The sequence below is a fragment of the Tympanuchus pallidicinctus genome, unplaced genomic scaffold, assembly GCF_026119805.1.
Source record: "Tympanuchus pallidicinctus isolate F22 unplaced genomic scaffold, pur_lepc_1.0 scaffold22, whole genome shotgun sequence".
In the NCBI taxonomy this organism is placed as follows: Eukaryota; Metazoa; Chordata; class Aves; order Galliformes; family Phasianidae; genus Tympanuchus; species Tympanuchus pallidicinctus.
The window spans coordinates 16,178,172-16,200,122 of NW_026294739.1; the positions used below are offsets into that span (position 1 = coordinate 16,178,172).

The 21,951-nt window shown below is 38.0% G+C and overlaps 1 long non-coding RNA gene across 8 annotated transcripts in view; it reads right to left on the bottom strand.

The window, feature by feature from the left end:
- Positions 1-21,951, bottom strand: part of LOC128082703 (uncharacterized) — a 248,835-nt gene that overhangs the window by 62,684 nt on the left and 164,200 nt on the right. The window contains exon 1 of one of the 8 annotated variants that reach the window (XR_008207805.1): positions 18,137-18,337. The exons of the other annotated variants lie outside the window; for them this stretch is intronic. This is a non-coding gene — a long non-coding RNA (uncharacterized LOC128082703). Of the gene's footprint in view, positions 1-18,136; positions 18,338-21,951 lie in introns of those variants that run through there. 8 annotated transcript variants of the gene reach the window in all.

Genomic DNA, 21,951 nt, shown 5'->3' on the forward strand with positions numbered 1-21,951 from the left:
ATAAACAAGAGATTTATCAACATATGTTAAAATTATTTTACTGTCCAGAAATATCTTTATTAACCAAAGCTTTATTAGCCAATTCTTAAACTATAAATTCTGTGATATGTTCTAACAGCAGTTGGACTTAGATTGCAATCTATAATATATGCCCAGATTCAAAACTTGAAACTCCAACTTAATAAAGAAAACCTACAGGATTTACATGTGTTTCATGTCCAGAGGTTTTTTTTCCTTCTTTTATTTACTCATAAGTATCATTAATACCAAAGATCAACAACCTTTGCTGCCATGTATGTCACTCTCTCTCTTCAAGTCTTTAGTAGTTGCATGCTTATCTGTTTCAGTCAAATGTATTTCTTATCGAAAAAAAAAGAGTGAGCAACCTGACAATACAGTGTTATCGAATTTCTTCAGCTGAGACCCACATGTCATTCAGCATTCAGACATGCTTGTGCTTGATTGATGGATGGGTTTGTGACAAATAAAACTAGGATCAAGAGCTTTGCACCTTTTCCCCCATCAGGAACCAGAGTAAAGCACAACTCTATAACAATGGCAGGATTAGGGATGCATTAGCTCTCCATCGACCAAAACCATCCATTCCCATCAATACTTTGCACTTAATAACCTGAAGCTATGATAAGAAAACAAAAGAAGGAGAAAGGGACAGGAGAAAACAAATCAATAGAAGAAGGGAATGTCTAAAAGATGCTCTGTCCAAATGAAGAAAATTTTTTGCTGAATTGCTAGGATAATGCCCCTTGACAACAGAACAATGTACTGTCAAGGTTTATCAGAGAGGAGGCCAATTGGCACAATGTTAAGCACAGGTTTGGCATTTGAGTGGTGGCACTTACTGTAGAAATAAAATACATAATGCCAACATGCAGATAATAACTACTCATATTTGTTTAGTACCAGCAGTCTGGATACCCCTAAGGAACACAATTACATTTCTAGATGTGCTGAAACATACGTTATGAGCATAAGGATGGATTCAACCCCCCCGATGTGCATGACTGTTATTGGGCTGACGTTTTTCACTAAAACTTTGAGTTAAAATTTTATTAATTACTACTTGAAATCATATATTTCTCTCTTTATTATTAATTTATATCTTATCCGCCATAATAAACTGGCCTGAAAGACCCTGAGCAGTCTCAGGCTTTAAAAGGCCAATAGATTGCATGCTGCCTCTTGCCTATTCGAAACACTGAAATTTAGGAGCTAGACTAAGACTGAAAGCAAGAGATAACCTCTCCTCTTCTTCAGGATTAAAATAAGAGAAAATATATGTATTGAATATTTGCAGCTTACACTGGAAGATAATGAAATATCAGTTAGGAGACAGCTTATCTCGTAGATCTTAAAATAAACCGCTCTCCTTACTGCAAGATTCCATGCTTGAGTTTGTTGCAGCAGTGAGCAAAACTAGAGAAATCTATTTCTCTAATGGTGTATCTAGTGCTGAAGGATGGAAGATCTAACAAACCTCTTCTGTCAAGAACCAGAAAGAAAGGTCATTTTCTGCACAGTGCCCTAAGAGCTCAGTTACCCTGCATTGGGCTGAGGCCGGTGCTGGATGCTGAATTCCCTGCCTTGCTGCTGACCTTAGACAGAAAACTGCCCGTGTTCATTGAGGGACTCTCCTTCCTTTAATATGTTATGGATTTATTTCATACTCCTTATTTATTCTAAATACTATTAGAATAAAAGTCAACAAAGAGCACACAGATTGGAAAGCAAGAATGCTGCTGATCAACACTCACTGTTTTAATCAGATAACTTGCTTTCCAGTAAGCCTCTGATATAAAGGTAAAAGCCCTAATATCCAAGGAACTAAACAGCATTACTTCACTTTAGTCTTATGAAAAGTAGCAGAAAATATTTTGAAATGTTTCCTCTATTACAACTTTTTTTTTTAATATCAACCTACAATTACAAGATTCTACTTACTATATAAATATACATATATTTTAATATCTCCATTCAATATCTACATTAGTCATCTGATTGTCAGCATGTACTAGGAAGGACAAAGACAGCCAAACAGTAAAAACCCAAGACAATGGAACAGGCAGTAGGGATTGTGCTGCTGGCTCATCACACACATGAATCTCAGTATTCCTGCACTGTTGTATGTAAATGATGATTTTGATTTTCAACTTCAACTCGGCATATACACTTGCTGTGATCACAGGATGTAATACAAAGAAGAAGCAATAACGATCTAAAGGAAATGCCACAAGGAACAAGCATGTTCCAAGAAGTCAATACAATCTCTACAAGTTCCTTGACGACCACGTGAAGTTACTGAAAAGATATGGAATTAAGTAGAAAGAGCTACCGTGGCTGTGCAGAAGCCAAAATGCATTCACGGGAAGTGAGATAAGAAGACAGGCAAAAGGATATTACTAGGACGTGTTAGAGGGTACCCTGAGTAAAGAGCAGCAATAACTATGAAAGGAAACAGCTTACAGTGATTTTTTCAATTCAGTGTGTATGACAGAAGTGGAGTTAAATGCAGCATAACATGTGCATAAGTAAAGGAAGGAAATAAATTTATAAGAGCTAGAAAAGACGTGATAAACCAGGAGCTTTCCAGACAGCAAACACTGCCTATTTTAACTGCTTCTAATGAGTTAGGTTGTATTGCGTAGTATGAAATAAAAGTGTTCCTCCCCATCTGTGGTTGTTCTTCATACCGTAATCAGCACAACTTCTGGTTATTTTAGTTTAATAATTTTGTTACCATCAACACATGTTATCAAAAAACCCAAAAATATAACATAGTTCAATGAACACCTTAAATTTCAGCACCTTCAGTTGCTGATTCTGATAACACAACCCAAGCCATGGTAGTGCTTTTCCTTTACTTTACTGACTTTGTTAGAGGGTCTGTCCAGGTGGAGCAAACACAAACCCACAGTTCTGCAGAACTGCAAGAAGTGAGGGGCAGATAAGTGATGTGCTCCCTATAATATACACCATAGAGTTACAAAAATGATTTCAATAACACTTCATCAGTAGAAAAAATGAAATGTCAAGGGAAACATTTATTTCCTTTCATTACAATTCTGAACAGTCTAAATGCTCATCTACAGTTGTCATGAAATTTTCAAAAACCTGTTTGCACTGTTTCTACTGAAAGGATCCAAGTATTTAGAGTCTGTCCCTCTGTTCACTAACACAGCCAGCAGTCTTAAGGAGAAGTGCCAGTAACTAAAACAAATCAAGAAATGTACTTGAGAAGTTCTCCAAACCAGTAACTTTCCGTTCCACAAATAAATAACTACATTTGGCAAGCATGTCATATAATTCATACACAGTGAAGAAGTGAATATCTGTTTTAAGTGCAAATTTCAAAGCTATTCTAATTACAGAGCAGCCAGAGCACTCCCATAATTAATTGCTTATTTATTTCACACCAGAAATAATAATGATCTGATCAAGATATCATCAGTTCCAATCAGCCTGTTATTTCCTAGCTGATTTCAGGAAGAGGATGAATGAGCAAGACTGAATAATAAAGGCTCCAATTCTGCAGGGAGCCATATGACACACAAGGGGGGTGAGAAAGCAGTGTGTGCTCCGGGATGTATGCAGAGGCAAACAGTCAAACATTTTGGCACAGCACAGTGATTATTTCCAGACCTTATAATAGAAGTGAGATGCAGGTGAGTTTTCAGATGTCTCATTTGCTTATTCCTTTTCTTCCTACTGTCTCTCCATAGCCATGAAATAGCCGTGGAGTTATTTCTAAGCGGTAACTGAAAGCACTCAAAGTTACAGCTAATTGCTAGTACAGTTTTAAATCTAAAACTATGGACCAAGTTTTCTTCCAAATCCAATCGACTGGACTAGGCCAACATTCCTGCTCCCCAGTGGTTCAAACGCTTCTTTTTCTTTCTGATAAATTTGTTTGGATCCATGTTCTACAAGGACTGATTGGAAGACATTCCCAAATCCATGTTACGTCTGTTATTATTTTACACGTTACTTAATTCTGATGTGATGGTCACAGTCTGAACTGAAGAATACACAAAGCTTACGCTAAGCAAATATTTCCCCAATAAAACAACTCTATAAAAGTAAACAACCTTACGCCAGCACTGCAAGCTGAGTCACACTGTTTAGAGCTCAGTGAAAGAGTACACTGTTTTGTGATGCCTTAGGAAAACATAAGTGCAGGTACTGGATATAACACTTAAAATAACTGTTAATGTAATCAATTTAAACATTTGACCTTGATCAGTGAGCTTGATAGTTTACACATAAAACTGTAGCTTCTGGATAACAGAATGACACAGTTTTCATGTGACATTCATCACTTGCAAAGTATTTACAAACAATTCTTTTCTTCCAGCTACATATCTCCTCACATTTATCAACACAAGACAATTGTGTGAAGTCACAATCGGCGACTCATGTCTTAATTGCATAGATATGCATGGGTAGGTCCTCTGTGTTCTCCTATTTCCAGGCATTCCATGAATTAATTCTAGGGGAGTTGTAAGTCAATGTATTTATATTCATACATCAGGTATGTGCTTCATGAGGCTAAACATTAAAAGTTATTTCTTGCGATCAAAGAACAGAACCCAAAATATCTTTTAGATGGCCATGAGAAGGTCCATCAAGTTATGAAGCATTTGCCAGCCAGATCTTCAAGTCTTCATTTTGGAATCAGTTCTTTTTCTTTGGTGAAACTAAATGCATATGCTCCAGAGGGTTTGCCCAACTTCTGAAGGACATGTGCCTATAATAGGCCTTTCTCATCTCTGTCTTGTTAACAAGTATATAAATAAGAGAAGGCTTCAGTAATTGGCTCAGAGTTACTAATGAATTAATTAACTTCAGTCTATTTTACCTAACCTTTAATAATAAGAATCTTTTTTTTTGGTCTAGCAATAGGTCTGACAGGCTGAAAAAACAGACATGCAGCAAAGCTCTTGAAAATTAATGAGAAACGAGGAAAGAATCAATGTACATTCTGCTTGCAGAGAACTGACACAAAAAAGACACAATAAACCATGAACAAACACAGTCAGTTTAAAAAATAGGTTAGAAAAAGTGGGCAAATTCAATTATAGAAGTAATTAGAAGATATAGGGCAAGGCTGCCTTTTGGGACTGTGCCAGAAAACATGAATTAATAAGAGTGAATAGAAAGCGCCCATGTAGTAATTAAGAGGCAATCACCTATGGCAATGAATACCTGAAAACAGGCTGCAAACTATTAATTCAGTGATCAAAAATATTTTTAGATGATTAATATGGCAAATTTGTTTTAAAAGACTAATTTCTGGAAAGATATCAAGACAATAGCACATTATTTGTTCCTTTGGCATTTATATAGCTAATTAAATTTTATAATTTGCAACAACATTAAGCATTATCTGAAAACAGTAAAAGCAGTATTTCCTTCACTAATTCTTTATTATAGTGGCTTCAAAATCAATAAGTTAAGAGTAGCTCAACTTTTTAAAGGGAAATTCAAGCACCCAGGGGTGACTGCTTCATTTATTTAAATGAATTTTTTGTTGTTTATTAAAAAGACACCATGCATTAATTTTACGTAATTTTGGCTCTTAAAAATTATTTCAGAACCTGTTTTAATTATAATTCAGGGGATTATAAACACAATTCCTTGATACTCAAGTAAGCCATCATATGTGGCCAAGAGAGATTCTTCGTCCAACACAGCACATCTCTTCCTTTTAGATGCAAAAAATGAGCAAGTAACAGAAAAGGTGTTGCAGCACCAGGTGGCAAAAATCATCAGCTCCTAAAGACCTGCTAGCAAAATCTCTGTAAGTTATTTATTCTTTCAGGCTACTTCTTTCTGTCAAAGCTACCTCTTAGGTCACTACCAAAACAATACAGTTTGTTGTCACATGGACCTACCCTGCAAAGTAAGTCGAAATGGAAAGCTTTCATATGAGGAGCAAAACAAACTACAGAAGCAGCTTTAAAATAACTTCAGAGCCATAGTAAAAACATAAGTTTATTTTTGTAAATAAAGCATTTTTCACTTCAACTACTGAGGATTATAAAAAGACAGAAGCTTTAAAATAATGACCAAGAGGTAAAGATTGGTGATAAATTTCTGTTCTAACACTGACCACAGTTACTATTACGTTCTACTGGCATTGCTACAGAAAGGAAGAACCTGCCTGAGTGCTGTTGGCAACAAATGCATGCCTTACAGCATTAAGATTTCCATCTGTTTTGCCTTTCCAGTATAATTTTAAATAGTATTTATGCTCCTAATTCATAAGTATTATCACAACTGTAAGCAATATAAAAAGGACATGGCTCCGAGAGATAGACAAAATTGTCTGCAGTAGATTAAACACATTTCATGGTTCAAAAGTCTGCCCTCATCACAAACTTCCCTGCCCTCATTCTCTCCATGGGAAAGATTGTGGTTCGAGACTTACCAAAAGAACTACAGGGAAAAGGGGCGAAAAATTACCGAAAATAAGATGGTGAGAGGAAATGAACTGAAACAACTGAAGGAAGGTAATCGTAAAAGAAAGAGAGCGGGCAAATGTTACTCACAAAAAAAGGCAATTTATTTCAAAAACAAGCTGTTCACCTGTGCCAGTATATTTAGAGACTTAGGGAGAGAGTGTTCCCTCACTATGTATTAGCTGCTGTCTATTTTATCTAGAAAAACAGAAAAATTGAATCTCTGAAAAACACACAGCTTAAAGCTATGGGTGAAAGAAGTTAGTGAACTCACACTGGTTTTATGAATGCTTCAAAATGAATCACAGTTTGAGACATTGCTGCCACACCTTTAACTCCAGGTAGCCTCCACAGGTCTCAGAATGGGTTGTTTTCTTCTGCAGTACTCAGACAATAAAACAGAATGTGTCATATCTGGAGTGTGTCAGTTCGTAACGCTGCTAACAAAAGCAGTCCCTGGCAAATGGAATATATGCTGAGTTGCAAAGATGCTCTTTTAAAAGAAGAGACAAATTATTTACAGTCTAGTATAGGATAGAGACAACTGGTGGTTTGATTACAAAGTTGATTATGACCATCTCAGTGTAATTTTACAACGCTGTTCACTTGGAACCAAATCCTCAGTCCCTGCTCACTGTTACAAAATGCCACAAGAGGAGCCTCTGGATGGGCTTTGAGGTTTTATCCTCCACATCAATCCATTAACAGAATTCATAACATGACAGCAACTCCTCCTTACAGGACAGTACAGCTTATGGTATCTCTGTCACCCAGTGTTAGGTACTCAGCTTAATTTCCTTGAGTTACCTTGCTAATTACTGGACACAAAGTGTCCACTGAGGCCAAGTTCAAAAGAAAACCCTAATTCAGGTGCTCTCCAGTGCCCAAATGGAGAGACTTTATCTCCCTATGGATTGTAAAGGAAACCTAAAAGAGCTAATGACATTCAACCAAATTAAGTGCCTTGTGAATATTCCTGTGCCCTGTTTCTTATGCGTTACTACCTTCTTCATCTACCATTCTGATGCTGTAGCTCAGCAAGACACACATTTTAATTGCACAGGAAGCTTATGACTTCTGTCTCATTCCCATTTTTATACTCAAAGTCCACCATCCCATCTTTTATGACAGCAAATCTGTTTCTGCAATGGTATAAAACAAGCCACTGAAGGGGCCAAGATAAAAAAAAAAATGTATCACCTGCCCTGGTCTTCAAGGAAAGAAGAGACTGCAGCCAGACAGTGGTTCAGACCACAATGCCATCTGACCAAAAACATCTCTGGCAGCCAACAATCAATGTTCAGAGAAGAATAAAAGCAGACGTACTTCTCTCAGATACACTTCTAACCTCCAGCAATTTTCTGTTTACAGTCCTTTTTAAACAGAAATCATCTTTACATATTTTTCCATGCATGTTTTCCATATTTTCAAAAATCATTTGCTGAATTCACGTGAACTTTCAGCACCCACTATGTCATCTGATAGGGAGTTCCACAGCTTTACTATATTCTGTGCTGAGGAGTCACCACTTTTCATATTGAACATGAACTACTTCCATTTGATATCCTTTGGTTTAAGTGAATACAAAGAATCAGTACTTGTCCGCACTTTCTATGGCATGCAGGTTTCATAGACCTCTATTAACCTGCCCCAGCCCTGGTCAGATCCTTTCCTTCTGAGTCCTGATCATATTCCTTGAACCCACTCTATCATGGCAACTGTTCTTGTCACATCTTTCAGCTTTCTCCGATTTTACTCAGCTCTTTCTGAGTTGAGGAGGCTGGTAATGCACAGAGTATTCAAGGTGCAGATGTTCAATGGATATAAATAGCGTTATAATGATGGCTTTTATTTTGTTCTCTATTCTTAAAATTTTGGTTTAACTGTTCTTGAGGTGACAGTTTCACAGAACTATCCATTTAATTCAAGATCTCATTTCTGAGAAGTGATGGTTAGTTCCTAGCCCATCATTTCATATGTAAAGATAGAGCTATTTTTCCTGTATGAATTTGTCTGCACTGAATTTCACATCATTTTTTTGCCTATTATCACCAGTATTGTAAGATCTTCCTCAATACACCATAGTTGGTCCTTCTCTCAACTCTCCTGAGTAATAGCACTATCAGCAAACTGTCCCCTCACTATTCACCTTTCTATTTTTTATCCCAATTGCTCGTATGTTGAATAGCACAGACTTCTGTGGGGATTTCAGTGATGACTGACCTCTGCTGTGAAAACTAACCATTTTTTTCCTACACCCTGCTTTCTACTGTCAACCAGCTATTTATCGATGTGAAGGTCTTGCCTTTTGTCCCAGTACATCTTATTTGCTTAAAGACCCTTAGGGGTGGACCTCTGTAAACAATCTGAAAACCCAAGCAGGTGATCTCACCCGGGTTTCCAGTGTTGGCCTACTTGTGGATTGCACTAGAGAATTTCAGTATATGATTCTGCATTTTCAGGCCATGACTTCTCTTTCAAAACCCATGTCAACTTCCCACAAAATAGCATAGTTATCCATATCACACTAATTTTATTATCTGTTAGAGTTTCTACACATTGTCCCAGCACAGATATCGTGTTTACTAGACTGCAGCAATCTGGATTTGCCTGAATCCTTAAAATCTACTGCTGCGTTAGCCAACTCTTATTTATTACTGGTTGGACTCAGGACTCTGGTTTGTCGTGTAGACATAGAAGCAGTACACGTTGGGATGGGCAACTTCATGACAGACATAGACTTTCCCAAATCTGAGTTACCACCTTACAAAAGGCCACCTTCCCATCTCCAAGCCATGGCTTTGCTCCAGCGGCCATGCATTTGCACTAGTGCTCAGTTTGATCAAGGAGCTAGTAAAGCTGAAGGCTACCTCCATTAAGCAAGCCATTATCTTTCTCCAATTGCACACATCCACAGCACTTATCCCGTCATAGGAAGCAGGGAAGACACTGATAGAGCACACTGTGTGATGAGCACTCTTAACAGCAGTGAGTATCTGGAACAAATTAATTTGGAATCTGCACTGAAGCTAGGGGAGCAAACCTGGAGCATGGGCCTAATAGTAGAGGGTGGTTGGGTGGGGATGGTAAGGTGGGAACTCCTGAGACTATTGCCAAATCCAGCATCTCATCAAGCCACACACTGAGTGCAGCGTAGAATTCTGATGCTTGGGGGCTACAGATAATCAATTACAATAATCAAGTGAGCTTTTTCTAAAGAGGCATTTAGGAAAACTCACAGGGTGTATTTTCTCTCACAGTGAGGTTATGTCTCGATTTTCAGATTTAGGAGTTAATTTATTGGATGAGTAGGAGGGAAGAAAATCAGGGTCTGGGGAACTTTCAATACTATTACTAAAATACAGACAGCTTGGGGGGTACTTAATCCCTATTCGGCACTTCTGTCATCAGCTAAACATTGTTCCCCATTGTGCACACAAGGAGAAGTGCAAATCTGACCCAGCAGATTGAGATGTAAAGATTAGAATCAGAAATTAAAGTCTCCTGAAAAGACTGTTCAGCTATTATATACTGATACATTTTTTATGGATTTCCCCAGGCTTTTAAAAATCATACTAAACTGAAACTTTAAAACTTTAAAAACATGCCTCTGATTGTGAGCATTTCCATCTGATTGCCAACTAGGTGCACTGTGGAAGACAGATCTTTTCTTAGTACAGCTGAAGAGGAAGGGAGAAGCAAAGAAGATCAGAAAGCCCAGTTTTCAAACTAGTTGTCCAGGCTGCTTCCACAGCATCTGGTCTGCCCTTGGATACGTAGAGGAATGTGAGCTCAGAACACAAATATTATCATAAGAATATATAACGGTTGTACCAGGTCAGGCCGATGTTCTAGCACTATCTCTATTAGCAGACAGAAGTTAATGCCCTGAGAAGAGCAGAACAGGCATATGATAACTAGTATTAAATGGGGAGGTTGGAGGCCCTGCATGCGGGTTGTAGATTCATGATCCTTGAGGCTCCTTCCAACCCTGGCCATTCTGTGATTCTATGATAACACTTCCCCTGCGTACTCTTCTGGCTCCTACCAATCTGAGTCTCAAAGACCACCTGAGCCAGATAAGGTTCATGTGTACTAACCCCCATGAATTTCTCTTTTGGGAACTTGTTCAAGCTTCCCTTGAACTCACGTAAACTTCACACTTTAACAGTATCCTGTTGAATTCAGTTACATCTAAAGAACATCTTTTGTCTCTCCCAGCTGTCATATCTGTCACCCTGCCTTTGATGATCTTAAGTTTTCGCCCTGGCAAAGGCTGTGCACAAAGCATATACATGCCCATCTTTGTGATGATTTCAGATACCTTTATAATCTCCCCCAATACTCTCCTTTTCTAGGCATACAGAATCTCCTTTGCTTAGCATTCTTTTTATGGAATTCTGTTCCCATGGACATAATTACCGCTCATTTTTGAAAAGACAGGGAAGACAGGATGGAAAATGTGGTGCACCATGGATATATACACTGGCATAAATACTCTGTCCTTATCTTCTATCTATTTCTGATTTTTCTTCATAATATTTTTCTTCTTCAGCAACACTGACCACTAAACATATTCTTCCATGGACCACTTTTATAAAACTAAGATCACATTCCTTGGTGGTAACACAGACAAAAGCCTGTTTTTTTTTTTCTTTTCTATTTTCTTCAAAGTTTTGGTCTTTCCCAGACAAACCTCTTTAGCTCATATCTGAATTTCAGTTGATATTTTAAGGACAAGTTGCTGAGTTTCATCTCCAGCCAGTCATGTTAAATGCCTTTGCCTTAACTGCCTGAAAAACCTGGCATCATCACCAGTCACTCTGCTTCCATTTTGCTTATGAATCAAAGAAGGAAGTTTATGCGCCTCAAGTTATAATCTCCTCTTTCAAACTGAGATCCCAAGATTTCCTGCTGCACAGTGATGCCTCCTTCATTTTATCTTGACAACAACTTGCTAGAGAGACAACAGCCAGTTTTGAAACTTTACGTCTTTTAGCAGCACTCAAGTATCTTTGGCTCATCAGATGATGAGGTTTTCAAATCACCTCTCTTAGAAGGAAGTCAGAACTCTCTCCAGCATTCCTGGCATTGCACAGTTTAGAAACTAATTCTCTTCTTGATCCAACATCCAAGGTCAGTGACAAACACAGCTTTGAAAGAAGTGTACATTTGCATCCACTTCTCTTGTCAGATGAATATTGATGGTAAAGTGATGCATTTTTAACAAAAGCCTCTAATAAAGGTTTTAAAGCACAGTGATCATGGGAATTAGCTTGGGAGAACATGCAAAGTGTGGATCCAACTTAATCTGATTAGAGCTCTAACAGAAGTATCACTTCTGGTGGAAGTCGTTGACTAAATATCCTCCTAAAGAAAGAAAAGGGAAAATTGGAAGCGCTTTGGAAGTTCAGATTTTTTTTTTTTAAATTGTAGCACAGTGTTTTTCTGAAATTTAAAAAACTATTTCTTGAATATTTTAAGCTAAAATTGCTTAAAAATGACATTTTTTAATGAAAAATACAAAGCATCTGAGATTGTTTTTTCCATTTCAGAAAAATATGCAAATGACAAAACAAAAATAGATGTTTTGCTAAAGTATCTGTATCTGCATTTGAGGTTTCTGCCAGAACAGCGACATGGATCAGGAGCAAAATGTTTCCACAGTCATCAACATATTCCTGTTAGTAGATATCTAGAATCCTCCAGACGCCAAGGGTCTCTCTGTGCTTTCTCTGGTTAGTGCCAGCATAGCACAAAGCAACACCACTTTTTAGACATCTCCTCAGTACAGAAACTGGCACAAGGAAATGTCAGTAGGGTCCTGATGATAGCAAGGAATATCATACTGAATAAACTGAAGAATTAAATAATCTGAAAGAGGAAAAATCCATGGAACTGAAGTGAAAAGATAATTACAAGTACAGAAGGAAAAAGAAAGAAATTACAATCAGATAGGGAAAAGGAACAATTTAAGGATTATTCTAGGAAGTGGTAAAATGGAAGTGAGGGAGCGGCCACCTCTTGAATTCGTGTCCTCATTGCAAGGCCATGAAACACCTAAGACACCAGAAAACGTCTTACAAAAAAAATTGCAAAGTATCCATATTCTCTTGCCCCAGATACTATTTGTGCTTGGCTCACAATGACTTTTTAAAAGTAAACTATTTTACATTGCAGGAATTACCCCTTCTTATTTAGCCTCATTTGTCAATGGCATCACATCTTCCTGTAGAGTAGTGGGTCTCTTCCTTGTTATGCTATTATTTGAATGCTCGTACCATGCAGTTTCATGCATCTTGCTGGTCACATCCCATTTTTGTGTCTTGATTTCTTGATTCTCTGGAGGCTCATGATATACCTTTAGACATGTCATTAATTGATTCCTGTAAAATTCCCTTCTGAGTCTTTGGTTAAGGCTCCCATGTTAACAAAAGATATTTCTCAGCATACAGCCTGTGATCATCTGCAGTGGCATAGTTTGTGCTTGTACTTTTGGTATCTGCCCTTTGAAAAACTGCTATCACCATGTCTTTACTAGTCATTTTTTCCTTCTCCTTTATATGAAACCAGTCATTTTATATGAAATGCCAATTGCTTTGTATAAAGTCTTGTGAAATAGATTGATCCAGTCTCTTTTTTTTTTCTTAATGTTCATCTCAGCCCACAACCAGCCAATGCTCACTCGTTCCATAGCACACTGTATGACCAGGGACAGGACATTTGCAATAGCATAAAGGAATTGGGTACATTACTCCTATACTGAACCAAAAGTCAGTGGGAACCAGGAGCCTAAGCCTCTGTTATGCCTTTAAAGAACTCATAGCGTTTACTTATTAGCTGCTTTTCCCACCCCAGGGATGAGTACAGGGCTGAGGTGGAACTGTCATATGAAAGGAATATTTCCAGGAGCAGGAAAGCTGGTAGGTCACAGCTTAGGCTGTGCTTAAACTCTCATGATCTTCCACACAACAAGTAATCTGACACGTTTTGCTACCATATTTAGCCTGATTCATTTCCCACACCTTCAGATCCAGCCATCAGCTGCAGGTAACTTAAAGCAGAGTAAGGACATGTGTATGCACAAAGAATTCCGTAAGTTCAGAAATCCATCAGAAAATGAGAAGCCAAGAACAGAGGGAGGTCTCATGTAGTTACAGATATTATCTATGTGAAACAAGTTATCCATTTCATTTTCATGACATCTCCTATGGCACAGAAGTATGTTCCAGCTCATCTCTACTGACATGCTGCTTGATTTTCAAGAACATCAGTGAAACCAACAGCTGAGCCAAACTTGTTCAGCAGGGTGAGAGAGCAGCAAGCAATGGCTTTAAGGATCTGGACAGTTGTGGGGCTTAAGCATTAAAGCCTTATCATCAACCCATCGAGATGAGAGAACTGTAACATTGAAGGTACTTAAGAGTGGATCCTGCAGCTGGTCAGTTTGTCCAGAGCTCATTCAGTGGAGATGGCAGTGACTAACACTGAAGGACAATCTAAAAAGCACATCAAATCCAGAAAGCAGGTAAGTCACCACCGAGCAAAGCTGTTGCAATACACTGAGATAGGAAACCTGACATATTCCAAACCTACAGTATTCTCATATGAAGAATACTGTGAAACAGAGCTGGGGGCTGCTCAGCCTGGAGAAGAGAAGGCTCTATGGTGACCTGACAGTGGCCTTTTAGTATCTAAAGGTGAGCTATAGGAAAGAAGACAGACTCTTCTAGCAGGGTCAGGACAAGGGGAAATGGCTTCAGACATGAAAAGGTTAGATTTAGGTTGAATATAAGGAAGATATCTTTTACAGTGAGAGCAGTGAGGCACTGGAACAGGTTGCCCAGGGCTGTGGCGGATGCCCCATCTCTGGAAACTTCCAACACGGGGCTGGGCCAGCCAGGCTCTGAGTGATGTGATTGAGCTGTGGATGTCTCCATTCATTGCAAGGGAGTGGAACTAGATGACCTTTAAAGTTCCCTTCCAACTCTAAGATTCTAGTATTCTATGAACTATTTTTAATTACATAGAAATATTTTATAGACATACTAGTGTTTGAAAAAGATTAGAGGGAAAAATGAAAATGTGTACAGAGATAAAAGAGTTCTATAGTAGAAAAGAGAGGAAACCCACAAAAAGATACTTGTTCAATTGAAAATAACAAATACATGAACTGAGTGATTCACCATCAAAGCTCGCAGCACCACTAGGTTTGTGTATTACTGACATGAGGACCAATAGTCTCATGACTGAAGAGTAACAAATTAAGACGTGGTAATCCACGTTTCTTGGTCACTGAAGATAAACAGAATTTGAACAATGGAAAAAAAATCAAACTAAAGTGTATTTAGAGTGTGTATTCTTCAGTGTCATTACTTATTATCCATTGAAATGCACATAATGAAAAATTTCAGTTGTTCATGTGTCTTCATAACAATCCTTTGGTCCAAGACAAAATTAGTTATCATTTTCTTTCCCCTGAACTACAATGTGTATTACCATTTGGTATGGGTTGTGTTTGTTTTTTTTTTTGATAAACAAAAAAATTTTTTTTCTGTAGGATTCTTATCAAAAGCATCATCAGTGCCTCCTTTGGTGATGTGCTACCAGAAACCAGATTAGATTTGAACATACACCATGCTACCATCTTCCAAGTAAAATACACAACACTTTCCCACGCACACTATCAAAAGGTCTACAAGAGAAGCTACTAATTTGTTGTTCTATATAGACTTTCAGTGCAAATGACCTACTTTGGAACTCAACAACACTGTTGACATCTTCACAGGAAGTTCTTTCTCTTTCCAGCCAAAGAAAGCCATCGAGTGACAGCCATCAGTCAACTGGGAAGGACCAGTGATAAACACAAAGACAAGAGATGCCTGATTGAAGTGGGCAATGTGCTAATCTTGTCATCACACTTAAAGCCGCTGCTACTATACTGCTTGCCATTAATAGAGCAAAAGAGCATTTAACTATCGAATGGAAAATTTTCTCATCGTGTGTCTAAAGCCACCTTCAGGGATTCCCACAGTAATGCTATGCAGAGACAGAGAATGAAGAAAAATGCCAGCATAAACTCTGAGAATGTGTTTGTAATATTTCACATATACGTATGAAGATTAGATCACACATTTACTTTTTTTTTTCCCCAACTACAAAAGACAACATCCCAAATACACAGCTACCCAAGCATAAAACAGAAACTGCTGACTCGTATGAAAACAAAAACTCTCACAAACAAAACAGTATGGTTATGGTTGAATGCCCGATGTTCCTATTACATTGGCAACTGCTGGCGCTGCTATCTAATTATACTCCGTTTTAGTTCTGAGCAGAATTTGACTGAGCTCTGCCTTCCCGCATCCAGCGAAGTCACCGGATTTCTTGGAAATAATTGCCTAAGTTTTTCTTTTGGTACAACTGGCTCTTCCTCTGAACTACAGTCAAACTTGTACTGGGTGTTTTTTGCTCTCATGCTACTACAGCTACAGACTCAATGGCAACTCCTGAAAATGCTGGGTTAATACGACATGCGCTAAATTCTGTATGCCATTTTTAAACTATAATGTTTGTTTCATTATTAATTCTCACTTTACAATCCCAGCTATTGACAGGTTCACATATATGTAAACATCCATTCAATCTTTGTAATATCAGGAGAGATTAGATGAACGTATTAATGAGTTTAATTATGTTTTACTGTAATGATGTAACAAACAGAATTTATGTTACAATTTATTTTAGAAAGCGCTAGATAGATAAAAACAAAGGTCAAAAGTCATAGTGGATAATAGCTGATGGTTTTGATAATGCTAATTATGTATTACTAGAGAATAAAGGTAGAAAGGGAAATATGAGCATTAAAAGAAAGATAAACATCCCAATGCTGAATTTAAAATGGAAAAAAAGAGAAAACTTTAAATGTCTTTGTAGCTCACTGTCAGAAACCAAAGACATAATGAAGCCTGAATTAAAAATGTCAGTTTCTGTGAATGTTGATAACTTGGTTCTTTGTTGTACAAGTCAAAATGTGTCTGTTTGATGGGTTAAAATGACAGTCTGCAAATGGGAGAAGCTAGAGCTAAAAAAAGAAGACCCCCCCACTTCCCAAAAGACTTATAAAAAGTAGGCCCGTAATGCAGTACTTTAAGGAGAAGACCTGTAGGGTAGAAGAGCCAGTATCTTTAGGAAGTAACCAAGCAGCACTAAAAGGCAATGTCCATGGCCAATCAAAACTATTTCTCTAGCTGCTGGGGCTCTTGCATCTCTGTCTTCACACTAGACTGGAAACCCTTTGTACTAATTGCCAGACTGTACCAGATTTTCTGGTTCAGTTCCATCCCATAATTGACTGACAATGATGGGCAAGGAAGGGGAAAAATTCAGGCTCACCACTGCAAGCAGAGGGTCAGAAATGGTTTCATAGGGAGCACATCACTGCTTGGCACTAAACGCAGGGTTAAGCAAGCATCATCTGTACTTTCTTCTAATTCCTGGGTTAAAAGGGGGATGGGAAAAACATTCACACTGCAGCAGGGAAAAGATACGCTGAGAGCTGGCAAACATCTGCAAAAATCTTCCAGAGAGAAAGGGAAACACACAGAGGATTTTTTGGAAGCTGGTCACTCATTATTGAGATGTCAGCCCATTACTTACGTTAAAATAACTAAATCAGGGTTGTGGAGTTTGTTACTCCATAAAAGCAAACAACCTCCCACATTTACAGTAAGCAGGAAAGTATTTGCTTATAAAGTCACTCTTCCAAGCAATTCAAATAATTCGCAGTCTTATGATCCAAACAGAAAATAATTTGTAAATAAAAAGGTAGAAATGCTTTAAGATAAAATGCATGCATTAAAGTTCAGGATTTAACAATACAATTTTATGTTCATAAATCAATATTTGCTGTGCATCTAATCTAGTTCACTGCAGCTTAAACATTTGCATGCTGATTGCTACAGGATCTTTCACTTATAATTATTAAAGTTGAATTCATTTAAAAACCTTAGAAAACCTTGAAGACGGAAACAGCACAAATTCTTTCAGAAACTGGACTACTGACAGCATCTTTCTGATGTGAATCTTATTTACCCTCAGTTGTTCTCCACCTACTTTATTCCATGCAAACAGCACCCCCAGAAGCATTTCCACAAAGCATTAAGACAGTTCTGAGACCAAAAGAATGAGAAAAAGAAAGCAAGTGAGAAAGAGGAAGAGAGAAAGAAAAAGTGAAAACAATCCAGTGCATAGCAGTTCAAAAGCAGTAAGTGTCTGCTCTGTGCCTGCCCTGGAAATACCATGCTCACAGGTCAAACACTTTCCCTTTCACCCTTATGCTGCCTTTGGAGCATATGCATTTGCAGAATACCTGCTCCCGAAGCACCTCATTTTGCAGGTAACGCACTCCTTACTTTCAATACTTAGTTACAATTTCGTTTCTTTAAGATGAAAAGCACATTTCATTCAAATCCATCCCCTCTAACCCCACCACCTCTCGCTCCAAGAACGGTTATTTTCCCTGTTAGCAAGAAACCTGCTCCCCTCGCTCACCCTCTGCAAAAGCTCCAAATGAGCAGTAAGCTGCAAAGTTTCAGAACTAGGCCAGTAAAGTTAGCATCCTAAAGCACAGACAGCAGAGGACTTAGGCAAAAGCTTACCTTTCAAACCCAGAACAGAGCTGCCTTTTATGAGGCCTATACGGCTGTCAAGTCCTGGGACTTTCTCAAACACAGTACCCACACAGGTGAATTCAAATAGGTGGTAAACACCTGAGAACTGGACAAGAAGACTATAAGAAAAAAGAAAGCAAATGAGTAAAATGCCTTCCCAGAGCCACAGTCAGCTCTTGTGCATGGGGAGTTACGAATGCACTGGCTATAGACTTTTGTCCAAAGCTGTAGTTTTTTTTTTTTTTTTTTTTTTTTTTAGTGAAGCTAGATTAGTTCATACAAAACTCAACAATACAGCACTGAAACCCATTGTTGATATTCAACATTTTTCACATAGCGGAACAGAATAGACAATACGGTATCTAGGAAACCATGGGCTGGATTACAAACTGATGATATCTCATCCTTCTGGAGGGCCTGTAATCCTTTTTATTACCTACCACAGAAGGGGGGAAGAAAACCCCAAACAAAACACCACAGCATAAACCACCCCGTATCAGTAATGTTTGAACTCTTTTCATAAATAAATGAATTAAAGCTTTCTCTTACTTCTGTTCTAAGCTTGCCCTCCCCACTGCAATATGCATACGTAATGAAATAGATGTCTTTCATGCCACTTAAATAACAGCTAAATCGCCGAGCATTTGTGCTGCCCTGCGCCATCAGGCTTGTTTTAAAAACAACTTTCACATTACATATTTAAAAACAGCTCTACATCTAGCCTCATTTCTTTTTTTTTAGTAACATTTTGCAACTTGACAGTGTATCTCCTATTCTGCAACAAGCTCTATTTTCCTTCACACACGTTCCTAACTGCAGTTACTGCTGGGCGTACAACGATATCTGAAATAATTTCGATTTTTTTGGCTGAAGTTTTACAAAACATTCATCCATCCTCAGAGCAACGTTTAAAAATCCCCTGTACTCACACATCAGCCCTCAACACACGGTTTAAAGGTCCTTCCATGCACACTGAGCCCTGCTCTGGTTCTGCAGCACTTACACGCTGTGTGCACACAAAACAAACACAGTATTTCAGCGATGCATTTATCCCCACACAGCTTATTTTTTACTTTCCAACCTCGTTCCACTTCTACGGACTCCAGTTCCCATATTTTCCTTAAAACCCCAAATAGTCTAGGTAGCCACAGAAGTGATTGTTCCTACCAGTTTCTTTTCATCACTTCTGCAATTGACCAATTGACAACTGATTGATGGTTATCTTTTCACTTCCACAATGAAAGAAATTACCATCACTATAGCTATGTACAGTAAATGCCTCCAGAGTAAATTACATGATTCTAAAATTCTCCTTAGCTCACTTAGTAAAACATCAACACAAAAAGTTTCTTTTTTGCCTCTCTTCCTGTACTGCAGATTTGGCCTTTCCTGTCAGCTTCAGAAAAGAACTTGACAGCTTCTTTAAAAAGAGGAGTATAAAAGAACTTGAATAAGGGATGGCACAGGGCCGGGCTAAGGCTCCCATTCTCTGCAAGTGGCTATTCTTTGCACTGAAAAAAAAATTAGGCATGTGAGCACAGATAAGCCACATAAGAATACCCCAAAGAATATTCCCAGTGACCTTGAGATTCTGCTGCAATTCCGTAACCATTCTCTGCTGGAACAGCTTCATGAATTCTGAACTCTTGAATGACTAACTTATTTCCAGAATGTGTAATTTATTCCTTCTGGGGGAAAAACACTCCCACAAAATTAGGAGGGAAAAGCATTTGTCACTACAAAATAAAATAAATTTGTGCTTGTATTTTTGAAATAGTTGAAGTGCATTAATAGGAGCTTGGCTCCATTCCACAGCTGGTTTTAGTGATGTTGAGATGGAAAAGAGAGGCCATTCTGCCTAAAAGCAAAACCCTCTTACTTCTATCAGAATTTCTAGCTCCTGCGTGGAAAGATACTGAAAACTTTTGATTGCTGTACAATTAAGTGCATTAAATGTGCATTAAAGTGCAGAGCATTAAATGCAGTGCTCAGAAAGACAGAGAATCACTCATGGGTTTTTGTTCCTTCCTGGAAAGTACTTTAAAATTGGAAAAAAAAAAAAAAAAAGATTCATTATTTCTTATTATTTAAATAAACACTGAAAGAGAAATCTAGCTCTGTTTTGGTGTTGCTGAAAGTTTTTGTGGTGCCACAGAAGTTTATTTAGCAATCCACAATAGCACAATCGGCAGATCCTCTCCAGTTCCACTTCTGTCTTTGAAAATTTGTATTGTTTTCTGAAAGTCATCCATATCCTGGCTTTTAAATACAAGCCTCCCTGTGTTTTGGTTACAAACAAGCAGCAGGGCCAGCTAATCTTCAAGTCCTCTTCACTCATTTATTCATGAAAGAAGTTTCCAAGCAATTTAGGTAATGCTGGTCAGATGCATCCATCCTAAAAAGATGCACCCACCCCGGAGGACACTTTCCTCAGTATCAGATGTTGGTAATGTCAGATCTGAACAGACGGTCACATTGCACAGCAAATGCTTTTCCAAATTTTCAATTTGTTTTATCCCTCTGAGCCTTCTGGCTGCACTTCTGGATATCACTGCCCTGTTTTAGTATTCAAAAGAGATGGACAGAAAAAAATCGGAACAGATTTGTTCTAACTAGACAAAATGAGGACACCTGCTATTAATGTATAGAAGATTTGAAAAAAGAAAACAGAATAAGAAGGAAATACACTGGTGATAATTTCTAGCTGATTTAAAATTGCACTATAAACAGCTAACCACAATTGTAATACAAATTTGTGCTGGGAAGAACTGCAACCAAATGCACACACAACTGTCTTAAAATTCACTCTGTCAGATTCATAATGTTTTCTAAGGTGTACCTTCATCCCATTCTTTAAAATTCCTCACTGCAACATTTCAAACACTGAAAAATGGCTCTGTTAATCATTATGGGACAAATACCCCAAGCAGTTACTTGCAGCACTCATTGAGAAATGAGTATAAAATCTAATACTTTTGAAACAATATAGCATTCCTCCCAGCAAGAAATCAGTTTCATCTTTACGTATCACTAAGCTAATTTCTTGCTGGGAAGAAGCTATATTATTTCAAAAGCGAGAGGTCAGTTTAGTGATGCAAAAAGATGAAACTGATTTTGCCACAGAAAACTTGCAGCTGTAGTCTCTCAATGCTGCTGTGCGCTGTTACCAACATGTCCTTAAGCTTAGCTTCTTAACCTGAATATTGGTTTGAAAACCTAAACAAGAAAAAAGTAATCAAACACAATTTTAACTTTTGTAAGAATGATTCCCATTTCTTTTTAACAAAAAGACCTATTTCAAACCATCTTGAAAGACATCACTAGATGTCAAGACGACAGCTTTCTGATGCGTGACATGGGTTACTCACTTGAAGGTGAGAGGAAATCTGAAGAGCAACCTTCAAATCTGACTGTCATAGCTCCTTCCCAGGAGAGGTGAAGGAGATGACAAGGACTACATACACAAAATCACCTCTTGTTTCTTTCTGTTGTCTCTGGGTGCAAGCTTTTAAGCATTTGTATAATATAGGATGCCTGCCTTTTTGTTAGTGAGCATTCATAATAAGTACTCCACAACATAACAGGCGTTTTGAATAGAAGCCAGAAAACCATCTATCAGCTCTGTTTTATTTTGGAATGTCTCATTTGGTTTCATGGTTGATATAAAGTGTATACATCCTACAAAACAGTGAATGCTTATATACAAACTAAATATGTAATGTTTTAGCATCAAATCTGGGAAAAAAAAATAAGCAAAACCAAACCTGACTATTTATTATGGCAAAATGTAGTTTGGGTTTAAT